This window comes from Microcaecilia unicolor, chromosome 1 (genome assembly GCF_901765095.1).
Source record: "Microcaecilia unicolor chromosome 1, aMicUni1.1, whole genome shotgun sequence".
Taxonomy (NCBI): domain Eukaryota; kingdom Metazoa; phylum Chordata; class Amphibia; order Gymnophiona; family Siphonopidae; genus Microcaecilia; species Microcaecilia unicolor.
Window position 1 is genome coordinate 303357427 of NC_044031.1, and position 19059 is coordinate 303376485.

At 48.4% G+C, this 19059-nt stretch overlaps 1 pseudogene; it reads left to right on the plus strand.

The window, feature by feature from the left end:
- The window catches only part of LOC115476804, a 324007-nt pseudogene that overhangs the window by 226208 nt on the left and 78740 nt on the right, over positions 1-19059 (plus strand).

A 19059-nucleotide genomic window follows, 5' to 3' on the forward strand; every position in this document is an offset into this window, starting at 1 on the left:
ATCAGAGAAGGTTACGGACTAGAATTCGCTGCCCCGGTGGGAGACGCGTTTTTGGAGTCCCGGTGCGGCTCTGCCATCAAGCAGGCGGCGGTACATAAGACCTTGCAGGTGTTGCTGAAGCTCGGAGCGGTGGTTCCGGTTCCTCCCGCCGTTCCAGGGCTCTCAGTGATGATGTCATGGTCTCTGGTGCCCAGGAATGAGGCTTGGACTACACTGGAGGCAGCAGCAGGGCACCTGGAAGAGGCCAGACTGCTGAAAAACCAGAGTGAGGCTTGTGTAGTCCCTGGAATGAGGCTAGAATGCTGGGGCATCAGAGTGAGGCTTGGAACACAGGGGAACTGGCAGCAGAGGCATCAGTGCAGGGAGGAGGCAATCCAGGGAGGCCACGGAGCCTGACCACCGGAAGGAAAGATGAGTCTGGATGCAGTAGCACAGCCACAGCTGTGACACCTGCCAATCCTGTGTGCCTTCTCTATGCAAAAAGGCCCCGTGCTGTCAGAGAGGGTGAATTCTTTGGAGAGCCATTGTTCTAGTAGCTCATTGCTAGATTATGCTCAGGAAGCTGCTCAGACAGACCCACTGTGTGTAAGTTTCCACAGCAGGAGTGGTTTTCCAAATCTTCTATTTTATCCTCCTGTTCTTGAAGCTTGCACTCTAAATCTGCCAGGTGATGGACCCTGTTGCAAGGTCTAAAACTCGTTTCTCTAATTCCATTGTGCACTTCATGGTATCTGCAAGTAAAGTCTCTAGATTGGCCAGAAAGCCATTCCAAGTGGGGCTCAAGCATGTTGACAAAGGATCTCAGAGTCAAATTCTAAAGAAAATGACATTTTAAGTAATAAGAAAATTCTGAAAGAAAATAAATTGACAAAGAGGAAGTTTTTGCCAATGACTGAGCGAGCAGGATGCTAATGAGACTGGAATGAAGTTGTTGCCAGCTACTGGGCATGTTTTGCAAAGACTGAGTCTTTTCCTCCTTTGAATAAAAAGAAGCTAAATAAGAAAACATAAAATATGTAATACTAGTAAAAAAGGCCCATTTCTGACACAAATGAAACGGGCGCTAGCAAGGTTTTCCTCAGAGTATGTATGTTTGAGAGAGAGAGAGAGAGAGTGTGTGTGAGAGTGACTGTGTGTGAGAGAGTGAGTGTGTGTGTGTGTGTGTGTGTGACAGAGAGTGAGACTGGGTGCAAGTGTGTCTGTGAGAGAGAGAGTGTGTGTGATTCTCCTCACTCCCCTGATTACGTCCGTCGAAGTGGCCGCGTTATTGAAAGCCCTGCCCGTCTCTAGCCTTCCCTTCGAGTTTGTTCCCTCAGAGTCCCGCCCTTGCAGAAAGAGGAAATGATGTCAGAAGGCGGGACTCTGAGGGAACGAACTCGAAGGGAAGGCTGGAGACTGGCAGGGCTTTCAATGACGCGGCCGCTTCGACGGAGGTAATCAGGGGAGCGAGGAGAATCACTGGGTGCTGGAGGGGGGCAGGGGAGAGAGGAGAATCACTGGGTTTCTGGAGGGGGGGCAGGGGAGAGAGGAGAATTACTGGGTGGCTCGGGAGAGACCTGTGACGGCAGTTGGTTTGTGCCTCGTGCTGCTGGCGTTCAGTTCTTCTGTCTGTGATAGGTCCCTCATGTTTTTGACGTTGCATTGCTTTGCCTGGCAACTATGCTGCGTCCCCTTCCCTCTCAGTGTTCAGCCCTTGACGTCATAACATTATGACGCGAGGGCGGGACAATGAGACAGATGGTTACAGGCAGCACGGACCCTACGAACCCTTCAGTGCCATGGGGAGTCAGCTTCAGAACGTTGGAGTTGGAAATTATTATATAGGATGAGATTGAGATCCTGACATATATTTGGTAAAATTATATTTTCCATTATTGTATATTGGTATTGGTTGCATTTTGGGTGGAAAGTTATCTCCAGTTGAGGATTTCAATGTGTCCGCATCTTCAATATGGTAATACTAGAGCCCAGCTGAGGAACAGGTTATTGTGAGTTTATCTTCACTGGGCCAAACTTGCTTTCCTTGTGCCATCACCATCCAGTTGGATAGGCAGTGCCTTAAAAGGTGGACGATAAGGGATTTAAAAAAAAAAATTAATTTGACATTTGTATCCTATATTATCCCAAGCAAATTTGGGTTCAATGTGGCTTGCATTTGAAAATACACTAAGATAGAATAATAGAATTCAGTAACATCATGGGAGCAAGTAGATGGATATGTCTGAAATATTTAATAAAGTTGAGATTAGCATATATACCCAACTGGGCATTTAAAAGTCTGTCCTTTAACAATGCTGTATGTTCACAAATCATAACCATAAGTATAGACGGTTATGCAGACATCACATGCACACTTCAGAACAGGCATCCATACACACATTGCAAAAGTAAACAACACCTTCTACAGAGTACATCCAAAACTTAATTTTTATTTCCTCATTTTCATCTTCAAAATTCTATACATCAAATGTACAGGTCAGTAGGACCCAAAGCAGTCCAAAACAAGTAAAGTCAGAAACAACACAGTTTATGCCTAATTGTTCAACCATCCTTAGGATTTGGCTTTGGATTTAAAAAGCAATAAGGTCTGGATAAATTAATTAAAACCATCAGAGTTTTAAGCAAATTCCCCAAATATGTCGTACTTGTTACAATAATGAAACATTCATGGAATAGTCACATAGCAGGCAGCCAACTGATTTATTTTGCACTGAAAATAATCAACTTTGTATGAACTTGATGGCTAATATTGTGCTGCTTGCTATTTTGTATTTTACATATACATAGGGGCTCATTTTGAAAGCACTTAGACTTACAAAGTTCCATAGGTTCCTATGTAAGTCTAAATGCTTTGAAAATATGCCTCCATGTAACAGAGTAGATGATGGCAGATAAAGACCTGTATGGCACATCCAGTTTGCCCAACAAGATAAACTCATTACATATGGTATGATGTGATACTTCATATGTCTACCTGATCTTGATTTTTCCTTACCATTTTCAGGGTATAGACCTTAGTCTGCCCGGCACGGTTCTTGTTCTAAATTTCTGAAGTTGTCGAAGCCCCTGAAAAGCTCCACTGGAGTCCATGTAAATCTATTCAGCCAGAATCAGGGCATAGACTTTAGAAGTCTTTCCTAGCACTGGCTTTGCTTCCCAATTAACAGTGTTGCTACCTAATCTCCGTTAAGCTTCTTTAGATCCATTAATTCCAAACAGGATTCCTTTGTCTTTATCCCATGCATTTTTGAATTCTGTTACCATTTGCATCTCCACCACCTCCCATGGAAGGGCATTCCAGATACCTATCACCCTCTCAGTTACAAAATACTTCCTGACATTATTCCTGAGTCGGCCCCCTTTCAACCTCAATTCATGTCCTCTAATTCTACCACTTTCCCGCCTCTGGAAGATGTTTGTCTGCGGATTTATACCTTTCAAACATTTGAACATCTGTATCACATCACCCTGGTTTCTCCTTTTCTCCAGGGTATATATGTTTAGGTCAGCAAGTCTCTTCTCATACTTGTTGCTATGCAAACCACATACCATTTTTGTCACTTTTCTCTTAACTGCTTCGTCTTTTTACATGCTTAGCAAGATACGGCCTCCAAAACTGAACATAGTATGCCAAGTGGGACCTCACCAACAACCTGTACAGGGGCATTAACACCTCCTTTCTAATACTGGTTCTCTAGGCAGCCTAGCATCCTTCTGGCCATAGCCACCGCTTTGTCACATGTATCATCACCTTGAGATCCTCAGACACCATCACTCCCAGGTGCTTCTCCTGAGCCGAGCTTACCAATCTCTCCCCTCTTATCTGGTACATTTCTTTTGGACTTCTGCACCCCAAATGCATTGCGCTCTTCACGTCTTCATGTTAAATTTTAACTGCAGACTCGACCATTTTTCCAACTTTTGGCGATCCCTTCTCATGGTTTCTACTCTGTGTCATCCACAAAAAGACAAACTTTTCCTTCTAACCCTTCAGCAATGTCGCTCACAAAATATATTAAACAGAATCAGCCCCAGCAACGGCCCCTGAAGCACTCCACTGCTCGCCTTCCTTTCCTCTGAGGGACTGAATCAACGACTTTGTTGAAATCCAAGCAGATTACATTTAGCGCATATGCTTAATCTGGTTCTTTTGTCACCCAGTCAAAGAAGTAAATCAAATTTGTTTGGCAGGATTTTCCTTTGGTAAAGCCATGTTGCCTCAGACCGTGTAGTCCGTTGGCTTCAAACAAGTTAACTAGCTATTCCTTCAAAAGTGACTCTATTATTTTTACTACCACCGGCTTGAGGATTAGCGGCCTGTAGTTTCCCATTTTTGTGAAGAGGAACTACATCAGCTCATCTCCAGTCCCACAGAACCTCTCCCGTCTCTAAAGATCTATTAAATAAATCCTTAAGAGGTCTCACCAGGACTTCTCCGAGCAAGAGGCAGGTGTTTTGCAACTGAAAGGAAGCTCTGGAACGAGAATGCACAAGATGAAGTTGAAGGGGGATAGACTCAAAAAGTAATCTAAGGAAATACTTCTTTACGGAAAGGGTGGTGGACACGTGGAATGACCTCTTAGTGGAGGTAGTGGAGATTTTATTTATTTGTTATTTTTGTTACATTTGTACCCCGCGCTTTCCCACTCATGGCAGGCTCAATGCGGCGGGCAATGGAGGGTTAAGTGACTTACCCAGAGTCACAAGGAGCTGCCTGTGCTGGGAATCGAACTCAGTTCCCCAGGACTAAAGTCCATCACCTTAACCACTAGGCTACTCCTCGATGAGGACTGTATCTGAATTCAGGAAAGCGTGGGACAGGCATGTGGATTTAGAGGGATAAAACTTGTTCCTGTCCCCGCCCCATCCCCGTGGATCTGTCTCCGTCCCTGCAGGTTCCATCCCCGCCCCATCCCGTGGGCGCTGTTCTCATCTGCAGAGGCCTCAATCACTTACAATTTTATATTTAAATCTTTTTATTAAAGTATGAAAAGGAATAATATTCATGTTCAACTGTTGTGTATAAATTACAAATAGAAAACAATAATAACAATGAGCAACTATAATAAACCCTCCCACCACCACCACCCTCTACCCTTCCATCCACAAAAATAGCTGACTTCTACTACCCCAAGGAATCCTAATCTATCCTGTTAAAATGTCCAGGGGTACAAAATACAACTCGTTCTGTATGCCCTAGAGGGGAGAAATATGCCCTATAAAGCACTGTTATGTGGATGAATAAGAAGTCATCAACAATCTCAGGATTCAGTCTAGCTCTCCAGTCTTCCACAGTCCCTCCTGCAATAGAAGATGTCTTCTTAGAAGATGTGCTGGTAGCATGATGTACAGGATCCCCCAAGCAAATTTTGCTGGCTGTGGCCAGCATGTTTGCTTGTTTTTCCAAAAAATAAAAATATTGTCATCTGCATCAATCAAACACAAATAACAGTCCAGTTCATTAACAGGCTTCAAGACTTCCGGTGGAGGCATGGAGCAGTGAAGACGTGAGTAATAACTGCTCCGAGGCGCCTGACGGAATCTGCACTCGCAACATCATAAACCCGTCAAAAATAATTGCAACGGACTAAGAGGGAGACTATTGTGATAACGATAAGTGCTGGCAGAAATAGAGGCGGTGTGGATGGCGGCAAAAACAACTCGCCAAGACGCGAAAGGAAAAACACATGCAGCGGACAACAAAATGGCGGACAGGGCCGCGCCGGCATCACCATCGCCCAGCTCATTGTGGGCAGCGGAGATCACTGAGGAAGTGAAGGCGGCGGTCGAGCAGGCGGTGGGAGTTAAACTGCAGCTTATTTTTGACAAACTAGAAGGGCTGACGGAGAGGCACACACAGCTGCTAAATGAGTTACAAGCGGTGCAGCAGCGTGTGAGTCAGATGGAAGACGATATTATCAAGGTATCGGAAGAGCAGCCATGAATTCGGGCACGCCTAACGGAGGTGGAGGCGAAGCTTGACGACCTCGAGAACCGCTCGAGGAGAAATAATCTGAGGCTCGTGGGGTTGCCCGAAGCTCTACCGGAGCGGAACTTATGTGCATTCTTGGAGAACTGGCTGCCAGAAACTCTTGGAAATATGGAGCTGGGGACAGCACTGAAAGTTGAAAGAGCACACAGATTATGCCAGAGAAGAGAAGATGCGGGCCGCCCCAGAGTGGTAATATTTAATTTATAAAACTATGCCCATAAAATGCTTATCCTTCAGGAATTGCAAAATGAAAAACATTTGGACTATATGGGGAAAAAATCCTCTGTTTTCAAGATTATTCCACAGCAGTGTCAGCGGCACATAAAAGATTTGCACCACTGTGTTCTAAACTATTTGGGCTTAAATATAGATTTAGCCTCCTATACTCAGCTAAACTTAAATTGATGGAAAATGGACAAGTGGTATATTTTGGAAAAGTGGAGTAGGCAGATTCGTATGTGGAGCGAATGCTTGCAAAGGAGCGTGAAGGCTGAAGACTGGAAGGAGGTCTGCAGAGGAGCGACGAGCTTACTTGGGAGCGGTTAGAGGAGACTGAGGCCGCTCCAAAGAGGAGTTGTTATAAAAGTTTACAGAGACAGCAAAATTAGACATGCACAGAGAGTGGAGAATTAATAGTCTGTCTGTTTATGAATCTGAAGTTACAGAAGAAGTTGTTAAAAAAATTTTGTTGTTTGGTTCTGGAGAAATTGAAATCACACTTGTTGATGGCTGCCAAAGAAAAACTTGCAGAGGAAGCGGAGACCGGAGGATGTCGGCTCGGGGAGATCTAAATGAGGCCAACAAAGACATGATTACTATGGACGTATTTACTGAACTTGCCTTAAAAGCCAGAGGTCTGGTGAGCAAAAGGTCTAAGGGATGGGACTAATGGGTGGGGATAGCCATAGGCGGAAGAGGCACCACAGCCTTGGAATACAGGAGGTTATGCCAATAGGCAAGGGGAAGCAGAAAGTGGGTATAGAGGGGTAGGGAGGGGAGAGGGAGGGGGGAATGCCTGTATGCATGTGGCTGGAAAGGGAGAAGCATGGGATTGGACCTAGGGGAGACCCAAGGGAGAAGGGAGGAGGATTCCCCAAGGGCTGAGAAGGTGGGGGCTGGGACACTCTCTTGGTGCAAAAAGAGTGAAAATAGATCCTTGAAGGTAAGACACCGTACAGAGGAAGGAGTGACATGACAACCCTGCAATGTATGACCTGGAACGTGGGGGGTATTCACTCCCCGGTTAAGAGGAAAAAAAATATTGAAAGTGTTGAATGATAAAAAAGTGTCAATTGCATTTTTTACAAGAAACGCATCTTACAAGGGAAGAACATGAGAAGTTGAAAACTTGGTGGGAGAGGGAATTATATGATGCCCCAGCGGTGGGAAAAAAGGGAGGTGTAGTAATCCTGATTAGGAAAAACCTTAATGTAGAGGTCAAAAGGGTGGTAGCCGACAAAGGGGGGAGGTATGTCCAAGCCTCAGTGGTAGTGAAAAGACAACCACTTCTGCTTTGTAATATATACGCTCCAAATACGTACGACAAGAGATTTGTTACCCAAATCACACACAAAATTCATGCATTAGGAGACATACCACTAGTGGTGGGGGGAGATTTGAATGACTTAATAGATCCAGTTTGGGATAGATCTAACCCAACAGGGAAAGAATTGGCCAGAAGGGAGAGGGGTACCTCTAGGATATGTGACATGTTAGAGTTGGTTGATGTGTGGAGAATGTTACACCCGATAGAGAAAGATTTCACACATCTCTCCAGAGCACACCATACAATGTCAAGAATAGATTATCTATTGATATCAAGAGAGTTACTTACAAAGGTGGAGGAGACACAGATAGGCCCCATAATGATTTCAGATCATGCTTGGGTGAGAATGCAGATCCGGATAGGAGAGGGAGGGCCTCAGATGGGGGCATGGCGCTTTCCCACTTATTTATATAGAGATGCTCACTTCGTGCCTTTTTTGGTAGAGAAATGGAAAGAATATAGCAACCATAATGAACAACATTGGACAAACCCTGTGCTCTTTTGGGAGACGGCAAAGGCAGTTCTTAGGGGAGAGACTATTTCTTATTTGGCTTATAAAAAAAAGGGCTAGGAACAGGGAGGTGACAAGGCTGGAGAGACAGGTGGTGCCCCTACGGAAGAAGTATGGTGCGCATCAGGATTTGGGAACTAGAAGACAGTTATTGGAGGCACAACAGGCCCTAAATGAACTCTTACAGAGAGGATGCAAAAATCGAACCTGTATTATAAATACCAGTTATATAGGTTTGCCAATAAAAGTGGGAGACTTCTGGCCAGACTTGCTAACAGAAGGCTTAGTGCCAAAAAAATACTTACCATGGAGGATGGCACAGGAGTCCGGGTAAATAAAGATGAGAGCATAATCAAAATTTTGGGGGACTTGTTTGGTAAATTATATACACAACAGGAGGATCTAGTGAGACCCAGTGGAGCATATCTCCACAGTGTGGACTTGCCACAGATCTCAGAAGATGATGCAGAGGTGCTAAATGCTCCTATTGTGGAAGAGGACGTAGAATTAGTAATTAAAGGGAGCAAATTAGGGAAGGCATCAGGACCAGATGGTATGCGAAATGAATTTTATAAAATACTAAGCAGTGAGATAAGCCCCTTATTGGCAACAGTGTTCAACGCAGTCATTCAGCAGGGACAGATGCCAAGGCATCTCAATAGAACGCAAATTAGTGTGCTGCCCAAGCCATGAAAGCCACCTGATAAGCCAGACTCGTATAGGCCAATATCATTGCTGAACACAGAGTTAAAACTCTTGGCAAAGATTTTGGCAAACCGATTGGCGAGGTTTTTGCCATCCTTGATCATAGACTCTCAAGTAGGATTTACGTGTGGGAGGGTAATAGCTAAAAACATGCGACAGATATGGGTCACCTTGGAGAAGGTAAGAAAAGATCGAACCCCAGCCTTGCTTATAAGCTTCGACGCGGAAAAAGCGTTTGACAGAGTAGACTGGAACTATTTATTTGAAGTGCTGAAGGCCTATGGCATTATGGGCTCTTATGCGAGGGCAGCTAGAGCCTTGTACACAGACCCACAGGCACAGATATATGCGAACGGATTACAGTCTGACTGGTTCCCGATTAGGAGAGGCATGAGACAAGGGTGCCCATTGTCACCACTACTCTTTATCTTGGCGCTAGACCCACTCCTAAGAGAGATCCAACATAACACAGATATCCGAGGGGTGTCGGTACGAGAGTGCAGTTTCAAGACGGCAGCCTTTGCGGATGATCTGTTGGTATTAATCACTGAGCCTAGGCGCTCTCTACCATATCTCATGGAGAGTTTAGAGGAATACGGGGACTATTCAGGGTTCAGGCTGAATCTCCTGAAATCACAAGCTCTAGCTAGTAGTGCAGAGCTTGAGGGAGAGTGGGGTGATAGGTTCCCTATAGATGGGCAAGGGGGTCCTTCCGGTATCTGGGAACACAACTCCCAATGGATACCCGGAAAATTTATGATCTGAATATCATCAAGCTATTAAAGGATATACAAGAACATCTGTCTCAATGGTCAGGGCTCCCTGTGGTCCTTATGGGACGGATACAGCTATTTAGAATGATAGTATTTCCACGCTGGCTATATGTTCTGCAGGCCCTACCGCTGCGATTAGGAAAGCGGGAAGTGGTGGCTCTAAGGAGACTGGTGACAAAGTTTTGTTGGGCTGGTAAAAAACCCAGGATGAAGTGGCAATATTTAATAGGGAATTGGAGAAAGGGAGGGTTAGGAATACCAGATATGCGGGTGTATAATCAAGCATGTCTCCTGCGGCATTTAAGGGACTGAATATTAGACACAACTACTTACACGGATGTGGGGCTAGAGAGGGCGTGTTTCTATCCCTGGCATTTGAACTATTTATTGCATATTAAGAGAAAAGGACAAATGCCCGAAAATGTCAGGGATAGTGCGCTGTTGGGACTGCTGTGGTCAACGTGGTGGGATCTGGCACAAAAGTGGGGTCAGGACCCGACTGTTAGTAGATTCCTACCACTCGCTGGTAATAAAGATTTTACACCTGGTAGAGAAAATGCAGTGTTTCGCCAGCTCCAGGAACAGGGAGTGGATCTGTTGAAAAGTTTTCTCCAGGAAGATGGCACTTTAATTTCCATAGCTGAGTTCCAACACAGATGTTCAGGGGGGCCATTGGGGGTATTGGCATACCACCAGCTCTCTTATTATGTGCATAGCTTACCGAAAGAAGGGTTGACCCTTAGTTTTGGGGGAAAAGTGCGGGAGCTATTAGAGGGAGATGCGCTGGGACAGGTGTCAGTTTCTTGGTTTTTTAAGGAATTGGAGAAAGGGCAACCGGAAAGGCAGGTAATAGAGGTAGCGGAAAAGTGGGGTACTGAAATTCATAGGCCAATTTCTGAGCGTCATTTACAGCAATCGCTGATGGGAATACCGAGGGTGGTACATAGTGCAGAGTTACAAGAATGTCAGTACAGAATATTGCATAGGGCTTACCTCTTTCCCAGAAGGGCATTCCATGCACAAGTGACATTGACTGATGCTTGTCCAAAATGTAGGCAGGGAGGGGCAACTCTCGCGCATTGCATATGGCAGTGCAGGCCCATCAAAGCTTTTTGGTGGAGAATAGGCAAATTTGTGAAAGAGATACTCGTGTATCTGGTACTCATTACCTTTGATAGAATGCTGATGGGTATTCCTGGACAGTGGGGGGTGGGGACTCAGGGGGAACGGCTGTTTTTGAGTAAATCTTGTATAGTGGGGAAAAATGTATTATGAATCATTGGATAATGGACATGCCTCCCTCCTACTGGTACTGGCGGAATAGGATGCACCAACTTATGCTATGGGAAGCGAGAGGGGCGCAAATGACACCAAAAAGGCAAATGAGGTTTCTGAGTGTTTGGGGAAAATACCTTAATGTGATATCACCGAGGGCACGAAGTCAAGTGATCAATGAGTTGCCATGGGAAATGGAAGAAAACGGCTGAATTAAGGTCTGAGCCATGCTAACAGGACGGGAGGGATGGGGTAAGGGGAGGGAAGAAGGGGAAAGGGGATATATGGAATATCAATGGAAATTTATGGGTCAAGGGGCTCTCACAGACGTCAAAGTTAGTTGTCCTATAGAAGCAGATCTCTAAGTGAGACCAGTAAACCATGGAGCACTTATTACAACAACTGTCACAGATTAAGTAGCTCACATGAGGGGAAAATAAAATGTTGCAATGTTTTAAGCTGTTGAACACTAGCTAGAGGGTGAGGGTGGGGGATGGGAGAAAACGATAAAAACATTGATGACTACAAGTAACATAACGCTCTTATTGTATATGGATTTTTGACTGTTTGAGTTCTGACCTTGTAAATATGGTAATGATATCCAATATGTGGCAACTGTCATCAATAAAAAATGTTGAAACATAACAGGCTTCAAAGTAGAAAGTGACACGGGGACAAAGTTTGTCTCCGTCCTCACTTGCTATGTCCCCATCCCCACCCCGTCCCTGTGAGATCTGACCCCGACCCCATCCCACGATTCTGTGATGGGTCGCCGTCACCGTGTCATTCTCTATGTGGGATCTCTTAGGGTGATGAAGAGATAGCGGATGATATGGATGAGCCATATGGTCTTTATTTACTGTCATTTTCACTGTTCCTATGTTTTTATATAGTTTGGGTTGCACTTTACTATGTGAATCACTTTGCAATTGCTCACATTAAATTTTAAATTCCATACATGATTATATTCCAGCAGTTTTGAGATCTTTACACTTATTACGTTCAAAGCATTGGAACCTGTAGATTTTTTACGATTGGCCCACCAGCCTTTGTAGTTGGTTTCCTCACATTTATGCTTGCAATATACTCCTGAACGAGCATTTGCTTACATCAGACCTCATTTGTGGAACTCATTAACCTTATATATTTGTTTAGAAACCAATTACTTTAAATTTTGTAAAAGGGTTAAATTTTGGCTGTTTCCAGTGTGGATAGATCTCATTAGCACTGAATCTGAAACATTCTGGCTAAACAAGGCAGGGGTTGAAGGCTTTGTATTTTTACAATCTTATTGTATTGTGTCTTATTTGGTATAACATGTTTTATGTTTTTATTGTGTTTGTATGTTTGTGTCGTTTTATTTTGTAGCATACTTTGAATGACTTTACATTAAGGCATGTTATCCATGGAATAAATGAAATGAAATGCATGCTTCTCCATTCCCAGCCCTATCCTCTCTCCTGACACCATGTCTTGGACTCCCCCTAAGTCCAAGTGTTTGGTCACCCAGTCTGACAAGACCTTCCTCTAGTAAGACAATGTTGCCTTGGATCCTCAACCTTTTTGATTCCAGAAACCTCTCTGTCCTCTGCTGCCACCACTGCTGTTGCTGCTGCTTTTCTTGACCAGCAGCAGCAAAAGAATGGAAAATAGTCACATGGTTGACAGCCTCTATGCATGCAGGTGCTTGCTCACCCAGTCCCACCCCCTCCAACATCAACTTGCTGTTGTAGAGGGATGGGACCAGCAGAGATGACATTGGCTTAGTTAGGGTCAGATGCACTAAACTTTAACGACCCTTTTACAACCCTTTAACGAACAAGTTTTAAACCGTGACATGCATTAAAGGCCTTTTTCCGAAGACGATAGCAGCTAACGAAAACGGAATGCAGATGAGCAAATTGTTTAGAAACCCTATTGGAATGAGATGCATCAAAGTTTACCACTTGCCCTAACGCAGGAAAACCACCGGAAAGCTAACAAGAGGTCTGTACCTCTCGTTAGGGCTGCCCGGCTTCCAAACTGTAATGTAAAAAAAAAAAATCGGGAGGGAGGGGGCAAAAACGCTCGTCAGGAGCGTCCTTTATGAGCGTCCTTGCCCCCTCCCCTCCCCCCCCCCGCCCGAGGTCGCCGCTGCTCCCCGCTCCCCCTGCATTAAAAAGCACAAAACCTCACAAAATTTTATCAGCCCCGGCCCCCCTCCCTCCTTTCTTTCTCCCACAGCTCTGCCTCCCGCCATCCTCTGCCCCCGTGCCCCCCCCCCCCGCCCGAGGTCGCTGCTGCTCCCCGCTTCCCCCAAATCAAAACTTAATCTACCCCAGCCCCCCCTCCCTTCCTCTCTTCTCGTCTCTTCTCCCCAGCTCCGCCGCCCCCCCTGAGGTCGTTGCCGCCGCTCCCCCCCTCCACCGGGCCCCCCCTCTGCCTTACCGGGCTCGCGCAGCACCTCTCACCTCTGTGTGAAGGCGCTGCATGGGCAAGAAGAACATCTGATCGCCGCGAGTCTTCAGGACGTCTCTCCTTCCCTGACCTGGGCCCGCCCCCGTCTGACGGGGATTGCACCAGTTTAATGCATTGTACTGTACAATACTGCACCGAACATGTGCGACTTGTTTTTTTGGTGCATTCTTCGTTTTTTCAAATTCGTTAGGGACTTTTACGTTTGGTTGATGCATCTGGCCCTTAGTTTCCAAACACTGGAAAGATTTTGCTGAGATATTTATGTCCTCCCATTTGTACATGTCATTCTCCGAGGACAAACAGGCTGCTTGTTCTCACTGATGGGTGATGTCCACGGCAGCCCCTCCAATCGGAATCTTCACTAGCAAAAGCCTTTGCTAGCCCTCGTGCGCCGATGCGCACCGCGCATGCGCGGCCGTATTCCCGCCCGAAACCGGCTCGTGCCGGCCAGTCTTCTTATGTCCGCGCTCGGTACGGTCGTGTTTCGCCGTTCGTGCCCCGGAAAGTTGACCTCGCACGTCGTTTTCGACTCGTTCTTTCTAAGAAAGTTTGAGAAGTGTTTCGGGAAGATACTTTTGGTTTTTTCCCTTCCCGTATTTCGAGCTTTTCGCCCCGGTAAGTTTTCTTTCGTCGTCGGGGTAGGCCTTAGTTAGGCCTCGGTCGAAATTTTCTTCTCCCTATTTTTGTGGTGCCAATTTTCGCCATTTCGAGTTTTGATCTCGCCGGCGTGATTTTTCCGCCCATGACATCGAAGCCTTCCAGCGGCTTCAAGAAGTGCACCCAGTGCGCCCGGGTAATCTCGCTCACTGACAGGCACGCGTCGTGTCTTCAGTGTCTGGGGGCTGGGCACCGCCCTCAGGCCTGTAGTCTGTGTTCCCTTTTACAAAAGCGGACTCAGGTAGCAAGGTTAGCCCATTGGAACATTTTGTTCTCGGGCTCTTCGTCGGCATCGGCACCGGGGGTATCGAGTGCATCGACGTCTCCAGCGTCCAGACCTTCATCCTCGGCCGCCAGTGCATCGAGTGTATCGAGGCATCGACCCTCTGCATCGGCGCTGAGACATCGGACGACTGTGTCGACATCGGTGGTACCGGGACCTCGTCTGCTGATGTCGTCGGACGGTGGTGCTTCGTCTGGAGTGCAGGTGAGGGCTGTCCATTCCCCTGCTGGTGGCGGTGAGCCTTCGGGTGGGTCTCCCCCTACTCTGAGGGCTCCTGCGGTACAGCCCCCCCGAGACCGACCCTCTTCGGTCTCGGCCCCGAGGAAGAGACGGTTGGATTCTACGTCCTCCTCGTCGGTGCCGAGAAGCGCCGGTGACGTGCTTCGCTCCAAAAAATCGAAGAAGCATCGACACCGGTCCCCTTCCCGTGTCGGCACCGAGAGCTCTGGGTCGCCGAGGGAGTCGGCACCCAGCAGGCATCGGCACCGAGAGCACCACTCACCCTCTGTCCAAGAGGTGTCGATGCGCTCCACTCTGGACAGCCCGGAACAGCCTCCACGCCCGGAACAGACTCTGACATCAACGCCTGCATCGACCTCCATGCCTTTTTCTGCAGCCGCTCTGAACGAGAGCCTCCGGGCCGTTCTCCCAGAGATCCTGGGAGAGCTGTTGCGCCCTACCCCTCCGGTACCGGGGGTGCTTGCGCCACCGGTACCGTCGAGCGAGGCCCCGGCTGGTCCATCGCCCGGGGTGAGGTCTCCGGCGTCGGTGCCGCGTGCGGTACCGACTGGGGTCGCCTCCCAGGAAGGCTCCCCGACTGCGTCGGCGGAGGGAGCTTCGCCGGTGCGGGCGAGGGAGTCTACCTCTCGACGCTCCCACCGTGGCCGTGGTTCCACGGAGTCGAGCCGGGCACGGTTGCAGACACAGGTTCGTGAACTTGTGTCTGACACCGAGGGTGAGGCCTTGTGGGAAGAAGAGGAAGACATCAGATATTTCTCTGATGAGGAGTCTGAGGGTCTTCCTTCTGATCCCACTCCCTCTCCTGAAAGACAGCTTTCTCCCCCCGAGAGTCTGTCTTTCGCTTCCTTTGTCCGGGAGATGTCTACAGCCATCCCCTTCCCGGTGGTTGTGGAGGACGAGCCCAGGGCTGAAATGTTTGAGCTCCTGGACTATCCTTCTCCACCTAAGGAAGCTTCCACAGTACCCATGCATCATGTCCTAAAAAAGACATTGCTGGCGAACTGGACCAAGCCATTAACTAACCCCCACATTCCCAAGAAGATTGAGTCCCAGTACCGGATCCATGGGGACCCAGAGCTGATGCGCACTTAGTTGCCTCACGACTCTGGAGTTGTGGATTTGGCCCTAAAGAAGGCCAAGAGTTCTAGGGAGCATGCTTCGGCGCCCCCGGGCAAGGACTCTAGAACCTTGGACTCCTTTGGGAGGAAGGCCTATCATTCTTCTATGCTCGTGGCCAAAATTCAGTCCTACCAGCTCTACACGAGCATACACATGCGGAATAATGTGCGGCAGTTGGCGGGCTTGGTGGATGCGCTCCCCCCTGAGCAAGCCAAGCCTTTTCAGGAGGTGGTCAGGCAGCTGAAGGTGTGCAGAAAATTCCTGGCCAGAGGGGTGTATGACACCTTTGATGTTGCGTCCAGGGCCGCTGCTCAAGGTGTGGTGATGCGCAGACTCTCATGGCTGCGTGCCTCCGACCTGGAGAATAGAATCCAGCAGCGGATTGCGGACTCGCCTTGCCTTGCCGTGCGGATAATATTTTTGGAGAGAAAGTCGAACAGGTGGTAGAGCAGCTCCACCAGCGGGACACCGCATTCGACAAGTTCTCCCGCCGGCAGCCTTCAGCCTCTACCTCTACAGGTAGAAGATTTTTTTGGGGAAGAAAGACTGTTCCCTACTCTTCTGGTAAGCGTAGGTACAATCCTCCTTCTCGACATCCTGCGGCCCAGGCTAAGCCCCAGCGCGCGTGCTCTCGTCAGCAGCGTGCGCCTCAGCAAGACCCCTCGGCTCCCCAGCAAAAGCAAGGGACGAGCTTTTGACTGGCTCCAGCAGAGCATAGCCGACATCCAAGTGTCAGTGCCGGGCGACCTACCAGTCGGGGGGAGGTTGAAAGCTTTTCACCTAAGGTGGCCTCTCATAACCTCCGATCAGTGGGTTCTCCAAATAGTCCGGCAAGGATACACCCTCAATTTGGCCTCAAAACCTCCAAATTGTCCACCGGGGGCTCAGTCTTCCAGCTTCCAGCACAACCAGGTACTTGCAGAGGAACTCTCCGCCCTTCTCAGCGCCAATGCGGTCGAGCCCGTGCCATCCGGGCAGGAAGGGCTGGGATTCTATTCCAGGTACTTCCTTGTGGAAAAGAAAACAGGGGGGATGCGTCCCATCCTAGACCTAAGGGCCCTGAACAAATATCTGGTCAAAGAAAAGTTCAGGATGCTTTCCCTGGGCACCCTTCTTCCCATGATTCAGGAAAACGATTGGCTATGCTCTCTGGACTTGAAGGATGCCTACACACACATCCCGATACTGCCAGCTCACAGGCAGTATCTGCAATTTCAGCTGGGCACACGTCACTTCCAGTACTGTGTGCTACCCTTTGGTCTCGCCTCTGCGCCCAGGGTGTTCACAAAGTGCTTGGCTGTAGTAGCAGCGGCACTTCGCAGGCTGGGGGTGCACGTGTTCCCATATCTCGACGATTGGCTGGTGAAGAACACATCCGAGGCAGGAGCCCTGCAGTCCATGCAGATGACTATTCGCCTCCTGGAGCTACTGGGGTTTGTGATAAATTATCCAAAGTCCCATCTTCTCCCAGTGCAGAAACTCAAATTCATAGGAGCTCTGCTGGATTCTCGGACGGCTCGCGCCTATCTCCCAGAGGCGAGAGCCAACAACTTGTTGTCCCTCGTCTCGCGGGTGCGAGCGTCACAGCAGATCACAGCTCGGCAGATGTTGAGATTGCTGGGCCACATGGCCTCCACAGTTCATGTGACTCCCATGGCCCACATGAGATCTGCCCAATGGACCCTAGCTTCCCAGTGGTTTCAGGCTGCTGGGGATCTAGAAGATGTGATCCACCTGTCCACGAGTTTTCTCAAATCCCTGTATTGGTGGACGATTTGGTCCAATTTGACTCTGGGACGTCCTTTCCAAATTCCTCAGCCACAAAAAGTGCTGACCACGGATGCGTCTCTCCTGGGATAGGGAGCTCATGTCGATGGGCTTCACACCCAAGGAAGCTGGTCCCTCCAGGAACGCGATCTGCAGATCAATCTTCTGGAGTTGCGAGCGATCTGGAACGCTCTGAAGGCTTTCAGAGATCGGCTGTCCCACCAAATTATCCAAATTCAGACAGACAACCAGGTTGCCATGTACTACGTCAACAAGCAGGGGGGCACCGGATCTCGCCCCCTGTGTCAGGAAGCCGTCAGCATGTGGCTCTGGGCTCGCCGTCACGGCATGGTGCTCCAAGCCACATACCTGGCAGGCGTAAACAACAGTCTGGCCGACAGGTTGAGCAGGATTATGCAACCTCACGAGTGGTCGCTCAATTCCCGTGTAGTGCGACAGATCTTCCAGGTGTGGGGCACCCCCTTGGTAGACCTCTTCGCATCTCGAGCCAACCACAAAGTCCCTCAGTTCTGTTCCAGGCTTCAGGCCCACGGCAGACTGGCATCGGATGCCTTCCTCCTGGATTGGGGGGAGGGTCTGCTGTATGCTTATCCTCCCATACCTCTGGTGGGGAAGACTTTGTTGAAACTCAAGCAAGACCGAGGTACCATGATTCTGATTGCTCCTTTTTGGCCGCGTCAGATCTGGTTACCTCTTCTTCTGGAGCTGTCCTCCGAAGAACCGTGGAGATTGGAGTGTTTTCCGACCCTCATCACGCAGGACGAAGGGGCGCTTCTGCATCCCAACCTCCGGTCCCTGGCTCTCACGGCCTGGATGTTGAGAGCGTAGACTTTGCCTCTTTGGGTCTGTCAGAGAGTGTCTCCCGCATCTTGCTTGCTTCCAGGAAAGATTCCACTAAGAGGAGTTACTTCTTTCTGTGGAGGAGGTTTGCCGTCTGGTGTGACAGCAAGGCCCTAGATCCTCGCTCTTGTCCTACACAGACCCTGCTTGAATACCTTCTGCACTTGTCTGAGTCTGGTCTCAAGACCAACTCTGTAAGAGTTCACCTTAGTGCAATCAGTGCATACCATTACCGTGTGGAAGGTAAGCCGATCTCAGGACAGCCTTTAGTTGTTCGCTTCATGAGAGGTTTGCTTTTGTCAAAGCCCCCTGTCAAGCCTCCTACAGTGTCATGGGATCTCAATGTCGTTCTCACCCAGCTGATGAAACCTCCTTTTGAGCCACTGATTTCCTGCCATCTGAAGTACTTGACCTGGAAGGTCATTTTCTTGGTGGCAGTTACTTCAGCTCGTAGAGTCAGTGAGCTTCAGGCCCTGGTGGCCCAGGCCCCTTACACCAAATTTCATCATAACAGAGTAGTCCTCCGCACTCACCCTAAGTTCTTGCCAAAGGTTGTGTCGGAGTTCCATCTGAACCAGTCAATTGTCTTGCCAACATTCTTTCCCCGTCCTCATTCCTGCCCTGCTGAACGTCAGCTGCACACATTGGACTGCAAAAGAGCATTGGCCTTCTATCTGGAGCGGACACAGCCCAACAGACAGTCCGCCCAATTGTTTGTTTCTTTTGATCCCAACAGGAGGGGAGTGGCTGTGGGAAAACGCACCATATCCAATTGGCTAGCAGCTTGCATTTCCTTCACTTACGCCCAGGCTGGGCTGGCTCTTGAGGGTCATGTCACGGCTCATAATGTTAGAGCCATGGCAGCGTCAGTAG